Raw genomic sequence first — 7,727 nt, forward strand, 5'->3', positions numbered from 1 at the left:
TGCAATTGAACCTAATATAAAATAAAACTGCAGCCATTCCATTATAATTTCTGGAAAATACACTACATATTTTTCTATCATCTATTTTTTATTTATCTACGTTCACCTAGCATCAATTACAGATATTTTCTATGCCTTTTATTTAGTAGAGATGGATAAGCGTATACAATGCTAAACTATATATTTGACTTCAAAACTAAAACACAGGTGCTCTGTGTGTGTGTGTGTGTGTGTGTGTGTATGCTTTATTTAGCATACTTAACATGTGAAATACCAACGAATCTAATGGGAATGTCTTTGGTGTGGGATCCAAGCTTTCCTTTCTTGTTCTTTTCAGGGAGATCTAAGTGACAAGAATGTGAAGAGATTTAGATTTTTTTCTGTGGAAAATGCTTATTTATAAAAAATATATTTGAAAATGAATTAAAATACATTTTAACCAAGATAACTTCCAAAATTATAGTTGAATAAAAATTTAGAAAAGTCAGTCTGAATTACAAAGTGTTTGGTTTTCTGCTTTTTCAAATATATATATATATATATATACACACACACACACATATGTGTGTATATATATTGGTATTGATATATATTATACATATATTATATTGATATATATCAATACCAATCTTATGTGCAAAACACCTGGAAATATTACATATATTATAAAACTGTTGAAATGCTGCCATATGATATAATTCCTATAATAGCAGCTGTAAAATTTTTTTGAAAAGGTCTGGAGGAGAATTATTTATTTTTGTTTTTTATTTTATTAGGTCTTTCAGGTAAAAAAAATAATGTTGAGAAGTATAATTTAATGGAAATAATTTGTTGCAACCACAACATCCACATTTCTGGCAAGTAAATGGGCTGTCCAACAAAGTACCTTGGGAATTCCTCTTATCTATCAGAATTTCCCTGACTGCAAATACCTTCTATAATAAAGACAATGCTGCCTACACTTCTTAGTGTGATGATTAGTTTAGGAATCAGTAGCAAATAGAGATCGAAATATTGGGAAAAAGCCTTTCACTCTTTCTTTGAAACTTTCATGCAGATATTCAGCCCTCTCTATAAGTTCTCTCTGGAAGGCACAGTGAGGGGAAATGTGAATTTGTTAACATTAAAATGCTACAGGCTCTCCTTCCACTTTCACCACTATCTTAGTCTTTTGGTGCTGCCATCACAAAACGCCATTAACTGGCTGGCTTATAAACAGAAATTTTTTTCTTATAATTTTGGAGGCTAGGAAATCTAAGGTGAAAATACTGATAGATTCAATATCCATGTAGGGCTAGCTTTCTGGTTCATAACAGATGCCTTCTTGCTGTGTCCTCACGTGGTGGAAGGAGCAAATAAGCTCCCAGGTGTCTCTTTCAAGGGCCCAATACTAACACATGAGGGCTTCACCCTCATGGCCAAATCTCCTGCCACCTGCTAACACTATCACTTTGGGAATGAGAATTGCAACGTATGGATTATAGAGGGACAAAAACATTCAGTCCATAGCAAACCACCAACTGAGTTACTGTTGGGAAGAGATTGAAAATAATTTTAAAGGAATCCTATTTCTTTTCTATGTGAACTCCTATACACACTCTGCTCAGTTAATTCCTATCCTAAATACCCAGAATCACCCTAGAATCCACGCAAGAATATCACTTCCTATGCACTGAGCCACTGTCCTTCACCACTGACTCACTAGGCTCACAAAATATTTTTTTTACAAAATAGCCGGCGCCGCGGCTCACTAGGCTAATCCTCCGCCTAGCGGCGCCGGCACACGGGGTTCTAGTCCCGGTCTGGGCGCCGGATTCTGTCCCGGTTGCCCCTCTTCCAGGCCAGCTCTCTGCTGTGGCCAGGGAGTGCAGTGGAGGATGGCCCAGGTGCTTGGGCCCTAAACCCCATGGGAGACCAGGAAAAGCACCTGGCTCCTGGCTCCTGCCATCGGATCAGCACGGTGCGCCGGCCGCAGCGCGCCGGCCGCGGCGGCCATTGGAGGGTGAACCAATGGCAAAGGAAGACCTTTCTCTCTGTCTCTCTCTCTCACTGTCCACTCTGCCTGTCAAAAAAAAATATATATTTTTTTTACAAAATGGCAATAATTAGGACTGAGAGGCCTAAGTGTAGCATTCAGGATGCTGCTAAATCAAGGGACAGGAAAGCCGTGCAAGGAGTAGCAAAGCAGGTGTCACGAGGAGTTAGCACCGGGATCACGGCAGCTGTTCCAGACATCGCCAAAGCTCCTGCCTCTACTCAGCATCAGATCTTGCTCTGTTGGCCAAATTGCTTCAGGTACAGACAGTCAAGATAAAACTCAAAACGCACATAGTATTCATTTTTAAGTTTGCTGTTTTTTTATTTTATTTTATTTAATGAACATAAATTTCCAAAGTACAGCTTATGGATTACAATAGCTTCCCCCCCCATAACTTCCCTCCCACCCACAACACTCCCCTCTCCCACTCCCTCTCCCCTTCCATTCACATCAAGATTAATTTTCAATTATCTTTATATACAGAAGATCAATTTAGCATATATTAAGTAAACATTTCAACAGTTTGCACCCACACAGAAACACAAAGTGTAAAATACTATTTGATAACTAGTTATAGCATTAATTAAACACCTAAGAGTAATTGTGTATTAATTACAGAGTTCAACCAATAGTTTTAAGTAGAACATAAAAAATACTAAAAGGGTAAAGTATTAAGTTCTTTTTTTTTCTTTTTTTGTTTGTTATATAGTTTTTTTTTATTTAATAAATGTGAATTTACAAAGTGCAACTTTTGTATTGTTGTGGCTCCCCCTCCCCAACCTCCCTCCCTCCTTTATTATTAACAGGTAGAGTTACAGACAGTGAAAGACACAGAGAGAAAGGTCTTTGTTCCATTGGTTCACTCCCCAGATGGCTGCAGGGGCCGGAGCTGCGCCAATCCGAAGCCAGGAGCCAGGAGCTTCTTCCGGGTCTCCCAAGCTGGTGCAGGGGCCCAAGCACTTGGGCCATCTTCGACTGCCCTCCCAGGCCATAGCAGAGAGCTGGACTGGAGGAGGAGCAACAGGGAGTAGAACCGGCACCCATATGGGATGTCGGTGCCACAGGCGGAGGATTAACCTAGGATACCATGGTGCCAGCCCCTATTCACAAATTATTTTTTAAAAGTAAGTATTTGTATTTTATTTGAAAGGCAGAAATGGTGAGAGAGAGCGAGAGAGAGAGGGTATCAAGCTTCCTCAGCTGCTTTACTTCCCAAATGCCTACAAGCCAAAGCCAGGAGTCCAGAATTTGATTCAGGTCTCCTATATGAGTGCCAGAAACCATACCACTTAAGCCATTACGTGCTACCTCCCAAGGTGCATATCAACAGGAGGCTACAATAAAAAGTGGAGCCATGACTTGAACCCAGGGCTTCTGACATAGGATGAGGGCATCCCATGTGGCAATTTAACCATTGCACTAAACACCACCCTCTCCTACCCACAGTGAGTTACAATAGAACTGGCTCACAGACCTATCATGAACAGTGTCTAAAAGCTTGGGGAATTTCTACTTGCATGTGAGAGCCACAGTTAACAAATAATAATAAAAAATGTTTCTATGGCCCTTCACCCTTTACAATGCATTATTTTAAAATAAGATTATTTTATTTGGCACTTGGTTTCTCTAGTGCTTTCAGTTACAATATTGTACTGAAGGTACATTGTTTATTAAAATGGTGAATATAAGCTGACCTGGGTCAATAACTATGGCACAACACTTTAAGTGGGGGAAATATGTCCACACTCCAGGGCAATCTTTTTCATGTTTTTGTTTGTTTATTATTAGGATACTGTGCATCTACTGCATTCCACGTTTCCATGCTGTTGAGAGATTGCAATGACAGTCACATGCCTGATATTTTCCATCTCTTGCTTCACCCTGCTCGAATTTGGGAGAGTAAGCTGGGCATGATCAGCTCCTTCAAATCCTGCTTTCGTTTTGGAAGGAGATGCTTCAAGATATTGCTCCTCCACTAGGGAAGTCATGGCTGATCACATCTTCTTCTACAGAGACAGGCACATCCTCCTAACCAACTTCCTTCAGCTTTTGTCTTATTAGTATCAAGGTTACTCTTTTGCTTCCAAAATGCTTCACTTTTTCTCAATTTTTTCAGAATCCTGAGAAAGAAAAGTGATAAATAGTCCATCAAGAACCCTTAAAATGGTTTCAGAATTTAGGATTATTGAGACACGTTTAAAAAAAAAAATGACAATTTTGGTGAAAATTTACAGGAGAGGGGATTTGGTGGGAATAGGACTTGTGGCATTGAGCTTTGTGCTCTAGGGCATTTTGACCTTCGTGTAAATAGAAGCTTATACAAGTATTGGGACTAGTGAGTATTTACAGTGATGCTATTGGCTTTTAACTTCTGTGCTCTGGGAGAGCAGCTTTAACACACAGGCTGTCTTGGCAGATGACAGCTGCATGGGGGGATTAGCACAAGCAAAGGAATGGGCACCATGGGCCTCTGCAAAAAGCATGGGTGACCTTGGCCAAATGTGGGGAACTTTAGGATGCAGGCTTCTGCATCTTGATGTTGAACTACACTTAGAGTACACATGCTGGCAGACAGGGCATTAGCAGATGCCTTGGCAGATGCTGGCAAATCACAGAAGCCTTAGTAAGCAGGCACAGCTGAAGCAAATGTACAATTATTGGGAAAAGAGTGTCGTTGCAGGCCATTTAGGCATTGGTTGGCAGAACAGTCTTTGTTACTTTAAAACCATGGCTGTGTTACACTTGTGCCAACAGTAGGAAGGAGGTTCTAGCTTTGAATTCTGAGCTCTAGACCTAAGAAGGTAATGGTAGATACTCTCTCCCATATCAGTTTAGTGTTCTAGAATTGAAAGACAAAATGAGACAAATTCTGAAAAAAAAAAAAAAAAAAAAAACCACAGGAAACAAAATGCAAGACATTTGGTCCACCAGGCAGAAAATGCAGCTGCAATGAAATGCTGTTGAAAATTTTAAATTTTAAATATTAAAGCCAAAGAAAGCCTGGCACGCATGTTGATTCTTTTTAGGCCACTGGGGGCTTGGCTTCAGAAACATCAGCAGCAGCTTGAGCTGTCGAGGAGATCTCTTTAGCTGAAATCAGTGTGGCGGGGCAGGGCGGGGGGGGGGGGTATTTTATAGGAAGAGAGTTTCTTGGGCCTAAGGTAGCAAATTTGCAAGAAGTAGCAGACAAGATCCAGGAATGAAAATGTCTGTTTATATGTCTGTGGGGACTCTGTCAGCAGATAGAAGCCATGCTAGAATCGTCAGAAACACAAGTGCTTAAAGGGGAAATGTACAATTCATGTCATCAACACAACTCCATGATTAATCATTTGATAGGCATTAGCTCAGATTTTGGAGAAATGGCAAAGAATGAATGCTCTCTTGGTCTAGGGAAATTAGATTCCAGATTGATTACATCCTCTCTGTTTATTCTCTTGATGCTGAACTTCTTATGGTCTCTTGCAGCTTGATAAAGGAGATCTGAGAAAAATGTTTTGCCAGGGATAAGCTGTTCTAGAAATGGTGGACAGCTTCTAATCTATATTTGATGGACTTGGGTCCTGTGTTGTGTGTACTATGTGTCGGGCACATCAGAGAAGGCATTAAGCTTGTAACACTCCAGTGGTGCTAAGGAACCACCCACTTTCTCAGATGACACAGAGTTCTGGTAGTAGCTACTGTAGGAACAAAACTCAGATATTGAGTTTCCTCAATGCAAGAACAAAAAGAATTTGTTTGTTTTGGAATTAAAATTCCTTATATTTTTAATCTTTGTGACTTTAATTCTCCTTGGAAATTTTTAAGTGGAGGAAGATTATATTCTAGTTTGGGACATCTCATTGTTACTGGTATTTCATTTCATTGCAGTGTTTTTTCTATATTTTGCTCTTAGAAAATGTTGCCTTCAATTTGATGGCAGAGACTAGAATGAGTTGTATTAGACTATGTGGATGAACAGTGTTTGTAAAGGAAAATAAAAGAGAGAAAAACTATTTAGCTTTAGAGGAACAAAGATTGGTGGCTGATGCAATTAATGTGGCTTCATCTATTTGCATACTTCCATGCTCCCAGAAGGATGATAAAAGTGTAACAGTTGGGACTGAGTCTGGGATCACAAAAGCGGACGCAGAACTCTTCAGAATGCCTGTCAATCTTCTCCCCTGTTGGAGATAGCCAGAACCTTGTTTGGCTTTAGATTTAGCTGAAAGACCCCATTAGTTTAAAAGAACAGCAGCAATAAAACTAAGGAAAAGGCACAAAGGTGGGCATATTAGGCTAACGACACTAAGGAGTGCACATGTCCCTTCTCTTGAGTTTTTTTTCCTGGAAGGGAGCCCTAATTATTATGACACTCTTAGCTTCTCTTTAGCTCAAGGGGAATGCCATGACAATCTGATTGATAATAATTTTGACATAATTGACTCCTCCTATATTATCTTGAGAATGAGAAGCTACAAGGAGAAGAAATTTCCTCTGGTTGAATGTATTATTTTCAGTGTCACAAGTCTTATGCAAGCTGATCATTATTTTCCCTACCACCTCTCCACACCAGCTCTGGAAGGACTAACCCCTATTGCAGAAGCAAATTTAATGATATGGATAAGTCTATGAAAATATGGGGGTTAAATTAACAGTTCTTTTTGACTAACAGAAATGCTTCAACTTATCATTTGTTAGTTATAAAGCTGATATTTGGCTTCCGTGGTCTTATACTTTATACTTTTTATCAAAATTCAACGTTTTGGTAGAATCAAAATTCTCAGGATCCAGATAATGACTAAAGTATTATTTCTTAGGTCCTTTTAAAGACACAAATACAAACAAACTTTTAAAGCAGAAGCCATTGGTAAATTTAGGTTGCTGAAAATGAGCTATAATTTTACAATCCCTTCTATAAGTAAAGGGAGCAGAAAAGGCAACTTTAGCTAAGGGCTGTTTCTTCCAAAATACAGGATGGCTATAGAAAAATTCACTCCCATTTTAGATCAGTATATCTCAGAATCCAGAGAATGATGTGATCAGTCTCACGCAGAATTATGCAGACATGGAAAAGCACCAGTCCATATTTAACTAGATGCAAATAAGCATGATTTTTACATAGTAAGTTATATGGATTCTAATTCTTTTTGATGATGTTGAACTAAGAAAAGTGACCTGCCTTGTGGAGGAAGAATGGGTTAGAACTGTCAAATTGGAATTTTGGGATTGAATATTTTATCTGAAAATTATTTTTATAATTATGTAAAACAAACATATTTGTATTATTAATAATATTTTGGAAAGTTCAAAGAAGGTATGTGGAAAACTTGATTTTCTTTTCTTTTTAAGTGATACAAAGTAGAATATGTGGTAAGGATAAACCTCCAGGGTTTTTGGAATGCAGACCAATAATGAAAGCATGGAACCTAGTTATGAGTTGGAAGGATAATATGTACTATAGAAATAATAGGAGGACAAGTGGGAAAATGAAAAATATAGAAGCCTGTATGCCTAAGGAAAGGCATTGACATTTTGAAGTGATATTTGATAATGCCATTTCTGTAAATATGTTTTAAGTACAGAAACCTTTTGCATGAAAGACCTGTGGAAACTTATTCTTGAGCAGTCTTAAGAGACAACCAAGAAATCTTTGAAAAATCATGTTGATTTTTCTCTTTATGGAATGACTATCCAGATATTCTAATGT

This window comes from Oryctolagus cuniculus, chromosome 4, assembly GCF_964237555.1.
Source record: "Oryctolagus cuniculus chromosome 4, mOryCun1.1, whole genome shotgun sequence".
In the NCBI taxonomy this organism is placed as follows: domain Eukaryota; kingdom Metazoa; phylum Chordata; class Mammalia; order Lagomorpha; family Leporidae; genus Oryctolagus; species Oryctolagus cuniculus.